Source organism: Dunckerocampus dactyliophorus, chromosome 8 (genome assembly GCF_027744805.1).
Source record: "Dunckerocampus dactyliophorus isolate RoL2022-P2 chromosome 8, RoL_Ddac_1.1, whole genome shotgun sequence".
In the NCBI taxonomy this organism is placed as follows: Eukaryota; Metazoa; Chordata; class Actinopteri; order Syngnathiformes; family Syngnathidae; genus Dunckerocampus; species Dunckerocampus dactyliophorus.
Window position 1 is genome coordinate 26,258,066 of NC_072826.1, and position 17,820 is coordinate 26,275,885.

The 17,820-nt window shown below is 43.7% G+C and overlaps 1 long non-coding RNA gene across 1 annotated transcript; it reads left to right on the top strand.

Annotated features, from left to right (window-relative positions):
* Positions 1-3,509: 3,509 nt before the first annotated feature.
* On the top strand, positions 3,510-6,217 carry LOC129186556 (uncharacterized). Its single transcript, XR_008572250.1, has 3 exons — positions 3,510-3,625; positions 5,192-5,339; positions 5,953-6,217. It is a non-coding gene; the product is annotated as an uncharacterized LOC129186556 (long non-coding RNA).
* Positions 6,218-17,820: the final 11,603 nt, after the last annotated feature.

Genomic DNA, 17,820 nt, shown 5'->3' on the forward strand with positions numbered 1-17,820 from the left:
TAGTGAACAGAAGGAGAAGAAAAAGTGGGTAAATATTGCAATTACTGATGAGTCCTGACAATATGCTGTACATTTGTTCAGACATTGGGCTACTGTCTCCGCCAGATAGCGCCATAGCACCATTGATTATTCCCTTACTGTCGCCACAAGATGGCGCCATAGCACCATTGATTATTCTCTAGCACCTGCGCTATTTAGTATTCTTCCTCCCAAATGTAATTAAAAAAAAGCATTTGATAAAGGATGCTCACTTGTTATAATTAAATAGTCATGAAAGCAAGGACTTTTATTTGTTTGCTGGGAATCATTCATCATAAAGAGCTTTAATCTCATCACACTGCATAATATCTGATGAAAAGGGCACGTGAGAATACTTAGAATTGGATTATGATTATTAAAGGAAAATAGTCAACAGCTACAATGTGGCAGTGTCTTTGCGGCCTTTTTACGTGTCAGTGGTCAGCGGGTCGGCTGGTTCACCATCTCCATTCTAGCCCGTTCTCAACGTGGGTTCCAGTACAAAAACACGCATCGTCTAAGCAGTCTCATATCACACCAGGCACCAAGTCGGGTCCAGACGAGACGGTTTGCTTGGTAATTGCAGCTCGTCTCGCCTGTGAGTGGAGGTGACGCGCGGGTCAGCTGGAGATGGAAACATGCTGGAGGCTTGGGGAGGGGAGGGTGTGACCTGTAAATCTGTTGGTGTGAAACACGCTCACACCTGGAGGTCAAAGACTTGAAGAAAACACCTATCTATGCAATCGGAAGCAATGAGATGATGACAAGTGCTCCAGCTCCTCTCCTCTTTCCTCACGATGGAAGTTCCACAGCAAACGGGAGCTTGTTCCTCCGCTTCCTCCAAAGAGCCACCCATCCATCCACCCATCCATCCGTCCTTTTAAAAGCACATGACATTGCAGCACAAAGAAACAACAAAGTTCAAAGTTGAATGAAATGAAAGGGTACTTCAGATGCTTCCCTGAGGACCACCTCCAGGCTGCTTTGGTCTAACTTCAATCGCTATATTGTCATTTTCAACACAACATCCTTTATTCTGCTTCTATTTGTTTTACACAAGAATCAGGTTGTGTATCAAATGGAATACTGCAGTACACTTGCATAAGTATACAGTACTGTGTACACAGTCTACTTAGTTTCCGAGTGCCTGAATGTTGTTACTGGAAATGACAATCACAATTTTTACCCACTACTTTCTGCTGCTACAAGTTGCTCCTCTGCCGCCATTATTTCAAATTAGTCCCTACCCTTTCACTCCGTAGCAAGGATGGTGACTATTGAGGGTGCTAAGTGTACCATCACTGCACACTCACCGTTTTAAGTGCAACATCCAGGGACTGACAGTGTCCCGTAGAGATGTGTATTGAATGAGTCGTTCAAAAGTCCTTTTTTTTTATTGAAGCAGGACTCACAGTTAGGGTGACCATATTTTGATTACCGAAAACCAAGACACTCAGCCCCGCAATGAGATACTCAAATAATACTCCATTTTACTCAAGATGCCTTATCATTTCAATACATTTAAAGTGAGCCTCCTCTGTATGGATAGAAAATTGTTATGCAGTCAAACCTAGGTTTTCGCACGCCCCAGTTTTGGTATCATTCGGTTTAGTGCTCATTTTTTGGTTTTTGGACGGCGTCTTGGTTTCGTACAATATTGCACATAACAAATTGGTCCTTTCGTCCTGTCATGCAAGGGTGCCCAAACCTTTCCCAGTGGGGGCCACATACAGTAAAATCAAAGGACACGAGGGCCACTTTGATTTTTTCCATTTTGTAAACCGACCCAAGGTTTAATATATTTAAGAAAAAACAGCCCGCATCTCAGCTTTGTGTTATAGGTGGCAAAGTGTTTTAATACTTTGTCTCCATTTTTTACATTTTGGCTGTTTTTCAATTTTAAAAATAGTTGGAACTTTCATAACACTGTGACTTTATTCCCATAATATTTTGATTTTATTCCTGTAATATCACAACTTTTTCCCAATCAAATTTTCCAAAATTTGCTAATTTATTCTTTGTCTTGGTATGAATATTGCAGAAATGATTGGTATGGATGATGGCCGGTACTGAAGGGGTTGTCTTTTGAAAAATGGCTGTGATTGAATTAGTTCGTTAAACAATGTCTTGCGCTGGCATGTTAAAAGTTATTGGACCCCAAGATGCAAAGAGGAACACAACAGTTAAAAAGTTTAATACAAAAAAAACAGACCTCCGTGGAGGAAAAAGACAACACAAAATACCAAAATGGTCAAACCGTTCGAAAACAAAAATACAGGGCTAAGCCACAGCAAAATGACTTAACAAAAAGTGCTGCGAGCCAAAAGTGCTGCAGGGAAAAAACACACAAGCGGTGAACAGAAATCGCTGCTGAAAACCAAGCGGGTGCTTATCATGAGCTGTTGCACACCGAACAGGATCACTGCTGGAAGGAGCCAAGCAGGAAAAATACTCACTACAAGGTAGGTTCTGAGATCAGAAAGCTAGCAAACAAGAAATAGGAACAATCTGGCATTGAACAGCTGCCTTCAACCAGTTTAAGACGGTGTAGAAGTAATTGACTGCAAGTGTTTGCCGACAGCGCCGCCCCTGCAGGACAGCATGCGCTAAAACAAAAGGCAGACGGCAGCAGAGAACAGATCGTGCCAAAAAAATATGTAATGCATATTTTGATTAATAATATTCAGCAGTATGATTTATTAATAGATTTTTGAAAAACCGTGAAGGTTTGGCACAAGTGCACCAATTGAGACACAGCCTCACTCATAATTGTGCCTCAAGATGGCCGCCAGGATGCCCCCTCACCTGCCATTTTTCCTTTGCCCCTCGCAAAAAGAAGATAATAGTAATTGAACTTTATTCATCACATATATAATGTACAGTGAAATTCATGTCTGGATTTCATCCATCGTCTTGACCCTCCTATGTTTTACCCAGGAAACGCCCGTATTTTGCTGTTCTTTCCCATGCAGCGTCCTCCCGTTACCGTATTTTTTCGGTTTATCTAAAAAAAAAAAAAAAAAAAAAAAAAAAAAATCAAGCTGACCACAAAAAGCCCAAACGCTCACAGCGGCGTCTTCATTATCAGCACAAAGTGTTGGAACACATTCAGCTCTTCCATCTTTTCTTCTGCACCCCCCGCATGCACACTGAGTGATGTCAGGCTGGCTTCTCATTCCTTCAAAGTGCACTAAAGAGCATGCTGGAATCTTCATGTGTGTGTGTGTGTGTGTGTGTGTGTGTGCGTGTGTGTGTGTGTGTGTGTGCGTGTGCGAGCTCTGCAGGTGTGCATGCCTGCTGCTTTAGCGCCATCCTGCAGAATGCAATCAGCGATGCAAGCAGGTTAGCGTAGCAGGACTGGGATTGTGTGGCGGGGACGGGATGAAAGGGAGGGGAGGAACGGGAAGAAGATGAAATGGAGCAAATGGGGGGGGGGAAATGTGGCGGGATGAGGCGGAGATGAAGGCGAGAGACGGAGGGAGGCGGGGGAAGTGGAAATGAAGAGGGAGATGAAGTGCAAATCAAAGGTAAAAGTGGGCAACGATGAAGATGTGAGGAGGCTTCAGAGGAGCAAAAGGTGAAAAATGACAAGCGACAAGAATCCCAGGTGCTTTTTCTCCACAAAACCTCAACCGCTTCCTTGTTTCCTTCTATTTTCTCGCTCTCAATTTGATTTTCCCAACCACACGGAGTCTCTTGCGTCAGGAAGTGCTTTTCAAGTCTCTTACATGATGTCTTTTTTCTGCTAAGTGGCATAAAGAGAACTCACAAAGCAGGCAGGTGCGCACTAACTTGCCACCAATTATCTTTGCATCCTCGTTAAATGCTGCTTCGACAAAATTATTTGTACTTCACTTAAACTGCATTAAAACAGTCAGTTACACACACCTACAGAGGGAGCCTATAGTGCATTCACACTGAGACGTACAGCAAATTGGTGAGTGTGCAGTGAGCCTACACGCACTCAATCATCACCATTTTGGTGACGAAGAGGAAGGGGGAGGGGCTAACTCGAGTGGTTGCAATTCAGAATTAAAAAAAAAGACAAGAACAAGAAGCAGGTGAATATTGTAATCGTCATTTCCAGGAAATGCACAACAACAGTAATGGATTTAGGGCAGCACTACACTCGCAAAAGTGGTACCCTCAGGACTTTTAAGTACGCAGTGTACACAGTACACTGTACTTATTTGGTAATGTGCAAATTGAAGCACAGCTTTGGGTTTTTTGAGTCCACTGAGTCATTCTTCAATATAATTCCTCCATTTTGGGGGTCCCTCAACCCCCCAAACCACTGATTGATTGATGCCCTGGATACAGTACAGCTTGAAGTGACGTCTTATCATCATGATGCACGACACTGTTGGATTTGGGGCAGCACTACCTTGCAAAATCCGCAACCTCAGGACTTTTAAGTACTCAAACAGCGCCTTAGTTTTTATAGTGCACTAAGTCATTTATAATTTCCCTCTTTTGGGGGTCCCTCAACCCCCAAAACCATTGATTGATTGATGACATGGATACAGTACAACATGATCGTTTCTTGAAGTGACTTGTGATCAACATGAATTTGAGGCAGCACTACCTTGCAAAATCCGCACCCTCAGGACTCAAGTAGGCAGTAAACACAGTATACATACTGGAAAGTGCAGAAATTGAAACACAGCCTTAGTTTTTTGAGTGACTGAGTCATTCTACCATATAATTCCCCCCTTTTGGGGGTCCCTCAACCCCCAAAACCATTGAGTGATTGGTGACATGGATACAGCACAACTTGGTCATTTCCTGAAGTGATCATCTTGATGCACTGGATTTGGGAGAGCACTACACTGGCAAAATCCGCACCCTCAGGACTTGAAGTACACAGTATACACAGTATACTTATTCAGACGCAAAGCAAATTGAAACACAGTCATTGTTTTTTTATTCCACTGAGTCATTCTACCATTTAATAATATATATTATATACAGGTATATATATAAAACATATAATAATCCCTCAACCCCCAAAACCATTGATTGTTTGATGATATGGATACAGTACACCTTAGTTGTTGCATGATGCACGTACTGTTTCATTTTATTCTTGTATTTAGTGTTTTTATTACTGTATTTTATGTCCTTCATGTGTCCTGTGTACAGTGTGTACACTAACACTCAACTTACATCTCAGTCTAGGACCGGAGCTGTAGGACCACCTGTACAGCAAAAAATACAGCAAAAATGAAAAGTAGTGAGCAGAAGAAGGAGAAGAAGAAGAAGTGGGATGGGATGGATTGGGACAGTGCTACGCTGTCAAAATCTGCACACTCAGGAACTATGTAAGCATACAGTGTACGTACACAGTATACTTGTAATGGATGCAAAAATGATGCCTTAAAGGGTCCCTGACATGATTCATCAACTTTGCTTAAACACAGTAGTGTAAAAAAGTGCCCCATTCCTGATTTCTTATTTTTTGCATGTTTACCACACTTATATGTTTCAGATTCCATCCATCCATCCATTTTCTATGCCGCTTCTCTTCAGTAGGGTCACGGGGCCAATGCTGGAGCCTATCCCAGCTGACTTCGGGCGACAAGCGGGGTACACCCTGGACTGGCCGCCAGCCAATCGCAGGGCACATATAGACAAACAACCATTCACACTCACATTCATACCTATGGACAATTTAGAGTCACCAATGAACCTAACATGCATCAAACAAATTGAAATGTTAGTCAACTGAACATAAAATGTAGTTTTTAAATATTTTTTTTAATTATTAAGAGAGAAAAAAAACTTCATGGCCTTGTGTGAAAAAGTGATTGCCTCCCCTGTTAAAACATAACTTAACTGTGGTTTATTCAAGATTCAAGAGTTTTATTGTCATATGCACAGTAAAACAGGTAGTTCTACTATGCAGTGAAATTCTTGTTCTGTTCATTCTCCCAGCAGAAAGAAAGAAAGAAAACACAAGAAAATCAATAAGAACAGAAGAAACATGAATAACAATAAATGAAGCAACAACAACAGAAGAGACATTAGCTTTTCCAAAATGGGGACTTGGAAGAGCCTTCAAAGCACCTTTCATGTTGCTGTAGACTTGGTACAGGATGCTATTTGCCCCCATGGGAAAGCCTACATGCTGGTAACATTCGGGGAGAACAGTCCCGAGGCTCTGGAGGCTCTGCGTCCACAAGACACCGAAGTCCGATCTCCCCGGCAAGCGGCAAATGTCCCCAACCGGACCGCCGAGTCCGGTAAATCCTCCGTCCAGCCAGGCCTCCGCGAACACACAGCACTCTCCGATCTCACGTAGCTGCAATCCTTGCTCTCAGCTCGTCCATCCAGTCTTCGAGAGAGCGGACGCTGGCCAGCAGCAGGCTCGGCAGCGGTGGCCCAGTTGCTACAACCTTTAGCCTAGCACGCAGGCCGCCCCTCCTGCCTCGCCTCCGCCCCGGACGCTCCTGGGCATTTAGCTCACCAGGCCCGCAGGCTGCTGCGTCCTCCCGACGCAGAAGAAAGCCAGTCCGAGAGGCTGAACGAAAACTCATGGTGAACCCCGCCGATGTTCACAAGTTGTCTCTATGCTGCAATGCAACGCAGCACGTTGAATGTCCAACATGAACAACAAAATAGCAAAAAAAATAGAAAAAAAACGGGAGAATGAAAGAGAGACGTCTGACACGGAGGGCGCCATCTTGCTTTTTATCACACCTGAGTTCAAGTGGAAAAGGTTATAAAGCCATTTCTAAAGCTTTGGGACTCCAGCGAACCACAGTGACAGCCATTATCCACAAATAGCAAAAACATGGAACAGTGGTGAACCTTCCCAGGAGTGGCCGGCCAACCAAAATGACCTAAAGAGCGCAGCAACGATTCAACCAAGAGGTCACAAAAGACCCCACAACAACATCCAAAGAACTGCTGGCTTCACTTGCCTCAGTTAAGGTCAGTGTTCATGACTCCACCATAAGAAAGACACTGGGCAAAAACAGCCTGCATGGCAGAGTAGAGGAAAACCACTGCTGAACAAAAATAACGTGAAAGCTTGTCTCAATTTTGCCAGAAAACATCTTGATGATCCCCAAGCCCTTTGGGAAAATACTCTGTAGTTTGACGAGACAAAAGTTGAACTTTTTGGAAGGTGTATGTTCCATTACATCTGGTGCAAAAGTATCGCCACATTTCAGAAAAAGAACATCATACCAACAGTAAAATATGGTGGTGGTAGTGTGATGGTCTGGGGCTGTTTTGCTGCTCCAGGACCTGGAAGACTTGCTGTGATAAATGGAACCATGAATCCTTCTGTCTACCAAAAAATCCTGAAGGAGAATGTTCGGCCATCTGTTGGTGACCTCAAGCTGAAACCAACTTGGGTTGTGCAGCAGGACAATGATCCAAAACACACCAGCAAGTCCACCTCTGAATGGCTGAAGAAAAACAAAATGAAGACTTTGGAGTGGCCTAGTCAAAGTCCTGACCTGAGTCCTATTGAGATGCTGTGGCAGCTGATGTTTTTAGGAATCTGCTTTGGAACAAAACTCACAGGACCCTCTAATGTCATTCATGGGCTGGATCTGGCCCACGGGCCGCCAGTTGAAGAGCCCTGGTCTACTTGCTGTTTTTGATCTGATGTTGGAAGCCTAGTTTCTGCATAATCAGGTGTCATTCTTGCACTGGAAAGCAGTTTTATCTCCATGCGTCTTTTGAAAAGTAGCTGGCGGAGAAAAGTGCCGCATCAGCTCCTATCTGCTCTATGGGGTTTCTAACAACGGGCTTTCTCCTGACTGGCAGTCGCCTATCTCTGAGCTGACCACAACACACGTTTGTGTCTTCGCAGTGCTGCCAGGAATGTGACAAGCTGTGCTGCAGAAACTTTTTCTATGATGAGAAATCCTCTTATTGAATATTGATGACTGTGGCACACACACTTCATTGTGTCTTTGTGTGCGACGCTGTGTAGTTGTCCAGACGGCACACTGCGGGACTTCCTTGTCACCTCAGTCATACTCAGTGAAAACAGTAATTAGGCACAGTTACTAATTGCTTTCCTAAAAAAGTAATTGAAATGCTAACGAAAGGACTCCTTCATAAATGGAATTCTTTACCAGGGAAAGTTAGGTCATTGAAAAAGCTTCAAAGAGTTGGAATTTCGTTTCATAGTAGTGTGAGTTGAGACATAACTTGCATTTCTCTACCAAAAGGCTAGGGGGCAGTGTTTTCCCGATAGGGAGCTACCCAGCTTCCTGTCAGGTAATAATGAACAATGAAGCCACACCCATATGGTTAATATTGACATCAGTGCGTAACAATGCCCCACATTTGAGTGTCACTGATAGTACTGGCTTGGTAACGTTTCAAATAGTAATTAATTAGATTACCCGTTATTGGAAAACAATTTTTACTGTTGTTGGTCCCAACACTGGTCCTCCTCTAGGAGCAGCAAGAAAACTATTGATTGTGTGAATTAGCACATAGAATCAGATGTTATTTCGTGTCAAACATTTTTCTATGTACAGTCGTGCCTCGCTACATCATAGTCCGAACATTGTGCCCTCACTCCATTTTTCAAAAATAAATAAATTCACAAATGATCGCTGTTGTGGTTGAATACGACCTATTATTAGTAAAAACAAAAACAAATGCACATTTAAACAAATAGTATGCCAATTTTTGGCATTGTCTTTCAATTACACATTTTCAAGCATAAAAATGGCTAAATGAACTAAAGTTTTTGGCTTCTTAAGTTCAGAAGGAATAAATTCGAGGCTAACTGGTTACCTCACTAGCTTGTTAGCTCACTAGTTTGCTAGCAAGCAGCCGTCTTGGGTCCGTACAGCATAAGAATTGTGCAATGTGTTGTAAACAATTAATAATAGGAGTGTAAAGGTGACTATATGTGTGTTAGTTCATGTCTACAGGGTATCCACATCCTCAAAATTGCTACTTCCCTTTAAATTCCACATTTTCCATAACACGATTTGCTTTGTAGTGAGGAAAATTTCTGCTTTTTGAGCAGAGCTCAGCCAAAAGAACCGGCTCTCTAAAAAGAGCCGATTCTTTTGTCCCCCAAGTGGTTCCTCCTTTTGTGTTAAATTACCAAATTATGCGCATTGTGTGAAATGAATTATTAATGCAAAATACATATCAAAATGTTTATTATTTAAATGGGTTTATTTAAACCTCAATGAGCAGCTACAAAAATATATTATGTTATATTATAAATAAAATATAAAAACAGCGTGTGTTTAACCCTGCCCCTCCCCCCGCTCAGCGTGGACACAGAGACGCCGCCACACATCTTGACCAATGACATCCGCCTTTAACAGAAAAAAAAGACGAGGAAAAAAAACTATCTGCTCCCAACTGGCTCCCAACGACGCAAGCCGGTTCTTAGAGCCGATTTGTTCACAACCGCCAGATCACTATTGCTTTGATCTTGGCAATTCTTACTACGAGGGCTGTCTTTGACAAAAAAAATTCCTAGTCGAATCTGATTTGCTAGATTTTGTCCACAGACGACTAATAAAAGGTTTTTTTAAAAGCAGAGCTAATCAATGCAGACTAATTGCAACAGCAACCCCAAACAAAATATTAATTAAAGAACAAAAATCTGAAAGAATCAAACACTAAACTCCCAATTTAGGTCAAGCTAAAGCGCATGTGTGTCGATGAAGGGCTTGCGAAAGTAACAGATCTAAAGTGAAACATGTAATCTACACCAAAAGGTCAACAGGTCAAGCTGAAACAGAGCACACTAACCAAACTTTAAGAACAGTGCCAAACTTCCTAAAAACTGGCCGTGGTTACGGAAGGCACGCACCGATTTAATCAAGCGCTAAAATGAGCATTCGGTGAGTAACACGGGAGCTAAAAAGACTAGCAAGCAAAAACGGATAAGCTACGAGAGAGCATCAGGCATAACGAGCTAAAAGACATAACCAGGCAGCAGCAGCTCATTGAAAAACAAATGTAAACAGTCAGCCTACTACTAAGTATAAAAATGGCAATATGTAGAAAATCCACAAAAGTTACCTTCGTTGCATTCCTTCATGGCTCAAACAGGGCAGCAGAAGTGATCTGCACATGTCAGGTGCCGGTGACACGCCATACCACGATAACAGAGTGAACAATAGACTTATAAAGCTTATAAAGCAAGCTAATTGGTGCAGCTGTGTAGTGGCTGTTAGCGATCCTTGAACACATCGCTAACAGCCATGTGTTCAAGGACAGGCCGACTGTGGGACTTTTGCACTCCTAGTTATAAGCAGTGAAATAAACCACTCCGTTACACATAGAAAGAGGTGGCTAGAAAGGTCCCAATGTCGACATTACCGATACAGTGGGCAAACCGATGAGCTGTAAGGATATAACTCTGTAACGGGTTTATTGCAAGGGCAGGCCCATTCACAATTTATTTTGAAATTTTTCTAGTATATTATGCATCAAGGTGAGCTTTGATGACGTCGTTACGTGTGTGTTGACTGCTGGTGTTCGTATTTTGTAGTGTGTCAATGTTTCCGCTAATTTTTCAAGTGTCTCAGACAAAACAAGCCATGAAACTATTTCATCCATTTAATGATCCACCTAGTTTATCATTTCATTTTCCATTTCTTTTCTCGTTTACCATTTATTTTGTTAATTATTTGTACTTTTATTTCCTTTCTGTTTTGCAGCAGCCTGTTCTGGCACTAGTGTCTCACCTTATTTCTCCTATTTTTAGGAGAAATAACTGAGAAACATTTTGAGACAAAAGAGAAAGTAAAATGAGGCTGAGATGGGAATCTCAAAATTGTCTTTTGAGCTGTAGAAGAGAAAGCTACACATGACTAGCATGTGACTGCCGAAAAATAGGCCGATTGGGTGTTGACGCATTCTGCACATGCTTAGAACCGATTGCGTTTCCGGGACGGATTGTGCAGTGACACCCCCTGCAGCATAAGAGTTGCCAAATGTGTTGTAAACAGTGGAAAACAGGAGTGTAAAGGTGACTACATGGGTCACCTCTGGGTGTTATTTCAGGTCTACAGGGTGTCCACATCCTCAAAATTGCTACTTTTCCTTAAATTCAACATTTTCCAAAACTCGATTTGCTTTGATCTTTGATTCTTACCACTAGGGCTGTCTTTGACTAAGGATTTTCATCGTCGAATCTGATTCGTTAGATTTAGTCCATGGTCAGCTAATATTTGAATGTTTTCTGTTGGGTTTTTTTAAGCAATTTGTTTGTTTGCATCTTTGTTACAGATCTCATTTGCGTCTTTTTCCACCTCAAACAAACAGGCACACTCAGATGAACACATAAGCATGGCGGGTGGGCAACAACAGTACCTTAGCAGCCTATTTTCTTGTGTTAAAACTCACCGTAGGGGTGTAAAATGGTGGTCAGTGATGACGCAATGATGTCGGTTGTTGTGGTGTGGTATATAAGATGCTGCTGACACACATTGCACTACACTTGCTGATTCATCTTTAACCTTTTCAAAATACTTCCACACTTTGGATGATTTTGTTAGTAGCCATGATGAGCCAATACGTCTGTCCATGTTGATGGTCTTCCTCGTGTTTAAAGCTAACGCTCAGCTCAGCTCCTTTGGCTTGTGCCACTGAAGAGGGTGATTTTTATTCATGCATGGTAAGTAGAAGGTCTTCTGTTAAACACGGACGTCATTTTGAATTCTTTATTGGCATAAATTGGGATGTTTTTGTGTCAAAATAGGCTGCTTATAACAAAAACAAAGACATTCTTTGTAAAAATGTATGCTCAGCAACAGCCTTGTTCACCCATCCATGTAGTCAGAATCGTACACTCTTGATCCGATGACATTTTTATATGATTTGACGGAGAGATTTATTGTCGAATCAGACTGCTCCAAATTGAATCGTCGAATAATCGACTATTCTAAGACACCCCTACTTACCACATCCACATTTCTCATCTAAACCAAACCATTTCAATGGCAAAACGGTCAGCGCATTGAAACCATTCAGGTTATCTATTTTCAGCATTAAAAAAATTATATTTTACATTTCTATGTCCACATTTCTTAAACCATTCAAACCATTCTAACATTGTAATGTTCAGCAAATTCAAAATATTTTGGCTATTTTTTTTCCACATTTTAAAAATTCCTGGTTTTCTCAAAATCCCACATTTTATAGCCCATAGATTCTCATTAAAATGAACAGCATTTTCCCACATTTCTCATCCCATTAATCAATTTTCTTCCGCTTATCTGGGTCTGGATCCCAGGGGACAACAAACTTCGCGGTCTCCGGCTGCCTCTTCCAGTTCCACCACTTCCAGTTCCACCAGTGAGGACATTCCCAGGCCAGCTACTCCCTCCAGCCTGTCCTAGGTCTGCCCCGGGGGCGTACTCCTCACCAGGGAGGAGTCCGGGAGGCATCCCGACTACATGCCCGAGCCACCATGTGAGGGAGCAGCGGCTCTACTCTGAGCTCCTCCCGGATGAGCGAGGTTCTCACCCTATCTCTTAGGGTGTCCAGCCATCCTAAGGAAGAAACTCATTTTGGCCGCTTTTGAGTGTGAGGGTGAGAAAATAGATTGACCAATAAATTGAGAGCTTTGCCTTCCGGCTCAGCTGTCTCTTCACCACGATGGTTTGGTACAGCAACCGCATTAACGCAGATCCACCTGTCTATCTCGTGCTCCATCCTTCCCTCACTCACGAACAAGACCTCAAGATACTTGAACTCCTCCACCGCCATCAAAACTCTCAATCTAGCAATTATCCACCCTCCAAAACTTTCACACGCAATTCTTGCACAAACGATGCCAGATGCGACGGCAAGAACACCCATGATTACGGGTGCTGTGCCCTACACCCTCTCACCCGTCCATTGTTGTGTATGTGTTCCACAGTGTTTACATGCGCGGATGGAGACTTCTGCGACAGGAGACTCGTGTGTCGTAGCAGTCTTCGCCTGCTGTGGAACACATACACAACAATGGACAGGCAAGAGGGCGTAGTGATTCGAACGGAGAGGAAATAACACCAAGCGAGAGCAAGTGAGAGGTCTGACTTTTAGGTTACAACGTTTTTTTGATGGAAACGTATTACTCTTTTGAACGCATATTGTTTTGAGAAGCCAAACTTTTCACTGACCCCAATGAATAACCGGAACGACCTTCCTCCTCACCAAAATCCAACCAGAACTCCACTCACGGAACAAAGTGGGGGGGTAAGTCACTGTTGATACACAACACTGCTGATGGGGAAGTCAAAAAACCCAAACTATCCCTCTAACTCCTCAGTCACAAATAAAACATTTCCTTTTGACGTTTTGTTCCTCTGATGGTTCTCCCCTCATTCGCCTCCTCCATATTTGTCCTCTGTGGTCGATTGGCCGCCAACAATCCTTCCAGAGGCTTCCATTTACCAAGCGGGTCACCAGCAGTGACATATTACTACACGCACATCGCGTGTGTGTGTATGTGTGTGCGTGTGTATACATGTGTGAGCCTCCAGCGCTGCGATCAAACGAGCCAAGCTGCGTCCATTATTGCTGTCAGCACACGTGGGACGCAACACACATGGCCTCACGTCGAGCTTTGATAGCACACACACACGTATACACACACATGCAGCGTGCCACAGCCCGTTGTGCATACACCCACATGAGCATCACACGCTGTGCTTCTGCATAAAACATAAATATGCAATTACTGGCAGGCCTCCTGCTGTGAGTTTTTATTAGTTGTCTTTCCAGGCTCAATGGCAGCCTGTTAAACATCAGGAAAAAAAGAAGAAGAAAGTTCATGTTGTCTTATCACACTGACGCACAAAGCGAGATTCATTGTGTTGGCGTTTGGGCCTTGCTGTGATCGTTTGTGTTGCGCCGTCTTTCAGTTAGACAAGCCATACAGATATCACAGAAAGAACATCAAACAATGACAACAATACTAGCAAAAGACTCGCACCTCTCAAGTCCAACACTGGCCAACAGTCTCACAAAAATCCCCCCGAAAGTTGCACAAGTACGAGACTTGAGCCCAGCGAGTGTTGAAAGAAGACGTGTCCAAACTCTTTTAAGGATACGGCATCCACTTTGATATTCTACAGTTTTTAAAAAAAAAACTCATTCAATCCCAGCCATTTTTCAAAAGACAACCCCTTCAGTACCCGCCATTTTACATGATTTTGACTGATTTTTCAAGGCACACAGAATATTGTGTTCTATAGATATATAAACCATATCGAACCTACCAAAAGAAAGATTACACTCCCTGTCTTTCATCAGAAAAAAAGGTTTGTTTCTACCTTTTTTCATTTTTTAGTAATCAGCAGTAGAACAGAGATAAGTTTCAGGAAAATATCAGTTGCTGACTAGAAAAGGGAGAAAACCAGCTTTTTGTGAAAAGATATATTTCAAGCATAACCTTCACTTTGACACAAATATTTTTTGCTCTTGTGGCAGCTCATATATCTAAACAACTATACCAACACAAACAACACAAAAAAGGGGTTGTTTTACATCCATCCATTCATCAATTTTCCTCCGCTTCTCCGGGTCCGGGTCACGGGGGCAGCAGTCTTAGTAGGGAAGCCCAGACTTCCCGATCCCGGCCACCTCCTCCAGCACCATCGGGAGGACACCAAGGCGTTCCCAGGCCAGCTGTGAGACATAATCCCTCCAGCGTGTCCTAGGTCTGCCCCGGGGCCTTCTCCCAGCTGAGCATGCCCGGAACACCTCACTAGGGAGGCGTCCGGGAGGCATCCAGACGAGATGCCCGAGCCACCTCAACTGACTCCTTTCCATGTGAATTAGCAGAGGCTCTACTCTGAGCTCCTCCTGGATGACTGAGATCCTCAGCCTATCTCTTAGGGTGAGTCCAGCTACCCTACTGAGAAAACTCATTTCAGCTGCTTGTAAGCGATCTCGTTCTTTCGGTCACAACCCAAAGCTCATGACCATAGGTGAAGGTCGGAATATAGATCGATCGGTAAATTGGTAAACTGTAAACTGATCGGTCTGGTACAGCGACTGCATTACTGCAGACGTTGCGCCGATCTGCCTATCGACCTCATGCTCCAACCTTCCCTCACTCATGAACAAGACCCCGAGATACTTGAACTCCTCCAACTCTCAGGTAATCATCATGAGACTATTTGGTTTTATATTATACCTTCTCAATCGGCGACGGTGGTTTTAGGTCTGACCTGGCTCAAACTGCATAACCCTTCCATTGACTGGACGAAGACCCAGATTGTTAACTGGGGGAGTTATTGCCTCTCCAACTGCTTACGTTCCGCTGTTCCCCAGGGTTCAGTAGTTCAGTCACCAGTGGAAAGGGTTGATCTCACAGGAGTTGTAGGTGTATCATGACCTTAGTATTGTATTCAGTAAGGATAAGACGCGGAGTCTCCTGCCGCACCGCCCGTATTGTGAGGGTCTTAGGAATGACTGACCTCCGAGGGAGGTAGCGGACATTGAGTCTGAATGGGCCATTTTCTGTGCCTCCATTGTTGAGGCAGCTGATCGGAGCTGTGGTCGTAAGGTGGGAGGTGCCTGTTGTGGCGGTAATCCCAGAACCCGTTGGTGGACACCAGGGCTGAGGGATGCCGTCAAGCTGAAGAAGGAGTCCTATCGGGCCTTGTTGGCTCATGGGACTCCGGAAGCATCTAACAGGTATCGGCAGGCCAAGCGGTCTGCGGCTCTGGCAGTTGTTGAGGCAAAAACTTGAACATGGGAGGAGTTCGGAGAAGCTATGGAGTCGACTTCCGGACGGCATTGAAGAGATTCTGGAGCACCATCCGGCGTCTCAGGAGGGGGAAGCAGTGCACAGTCAACACCGTGTATGGTGCTGCTGACCTCGCCTCAGGATGTTGTGGATCGGTGGAAAGAATACTTCGAAGACCTCCACAATCCCACCGACACGTCTTCCTATGAAGAAGCAGAGCCTGGAGACTCCATGGTGGGCTCTCCTATCTCAAGGGCTAAGGTTGCTGACGTTGTCAAAAAGCTCCTCTGTGGCAGGGCCCCGGGGGTTTGGTTTGGTTTGGTTTAATTTTATTTGAACATGCCTGCATGTTACAATGGAATACCTTTTATGAATCATTTCACATTTCCACATGTCCAAAAGGAGTAGGAAGAAGCAAAGCTTATTTAATCCTACCCTGCATCCATTTCACATCTTGTGCAGTACATATTATTCACTTACTGTATTCCATGTATTATTATTCCATATAATAATCAGTGCAATAATAAATTAAAAAAAAGAAAACAAGCATGACAGAACAATAAATATAATGGGGAGGGATATGGATCAGAGGAGCGCTTCTGGGTCTCCCACTCCTGTATCCTCGATCCCTCTCTCATCCGCAACTTCCACTCTCTCCATTTTAACAAGCCAGGCATGCCGCCAGGGGGTGCCTTACAACGGGGGGGGATACTGTCATGATCTGTGTACTGTGTGCTGCCGCCTGTCTGCCATATCTGGCAGCACATTGATGAACCGCCTGGGAGGAGCTAACGATACACACCTGCTGACAATTATCACCTGATTCCTTCTTAAGCTGTGCTGTAAGCTGCAGTCCTTGCCAGATGTTTCCCTGATGTCTGCCTACGACCTGCTGCTCCCAGCATCTCGTGTTGCTCAGTGTTTTCTACTTTGTGGTCATTTTTGCCTCAGTCTGTGATTACCTAGTTTTCCTGCTTGGCTTCTTCCAGCAGCGATTCTGCTTACGTTACCCTATTATTCCTGCTCAGTTTTCTGCAGTGTTTTGTGTTGTACTTTCTCTGCTAATTTTTGTCAGAAGCTCTCTTAGTATCTCCCTGCTATTTCCGTTCCGTGGATAGCAGCGCCTTCAGTTATAGTTTTCTTTTTCCCGTGACAGTGTCCGGGTGACTTTGTGTTGTACTTTGTATTTATTTTTTCATCTGCCCATTTTGCTATTTTTGTGGACACTTTTTGGAATACATTTTTGTTACACGGACTGTCTCGTCTCTGCGTTTGGGATCCAAAAGCATACCGAGCATACCCCTGTAATCCTAATGAAAATTAAGCGGCACAGACAATGAATGAATGAATATTTGGGATTCTCCGATCGATCGGCCACCGATTTCCATGAAAAAGCATGTGATCGGCATATGCCGATAACTGCCTTTCAACGGCGATCACAAAAGCCCATCACCTTTGGCTCGTACTATTGCAGAATGCCTGTAGCGAGCATCTCTCGCCCACTTTCCTTCACAGTGTGCAGGCGTGCCACACGCAAAACAATCATGTCTGCCGTGTAGGACTTTCCTGTCGTTTTCGCGCCTCACAATGTGATCATTAGTCAAACGGCAGCTAATGTAGCCAAAACGCCTGTATGTGCGTCACAGTCAGAAGTCTACAGCAAATAACCCGAAAAATAATTGAATTCATCGGACCAGCCTTTCTATTATTTATATGACCAGCCTCTCTCAGCGGTCTAAGACACCGGGTTTTCCGACTGCTCGCTCACTTGAATCCCTGCTACATGATACCTGAAGTCCCGCTAGAACGCCATCAAACTATGTACTCTCACATCCAAACTCTACTTAAAGAAGGCGTCTCGAAAAAGTAAGTCAAATATGTTTTTGTCTAAATGAGGGTGATTTTATGGTTCCCTTTGTCATATCATATTGCCAATAGCAGGGGTGCAACCAGGAATTTGGGGCCCCATGAAAAAAAAAATCACATTGGGCGCCCCCCCTTTTTATTTTTAATAATTGCCTATTTTTGGGACCACTGGGAGTCAGGCGACCTTGTATTTGTCCTTACTTTTCCCCTTTATACGCACCCCTGGCTAATAGCACTCATCATAAATA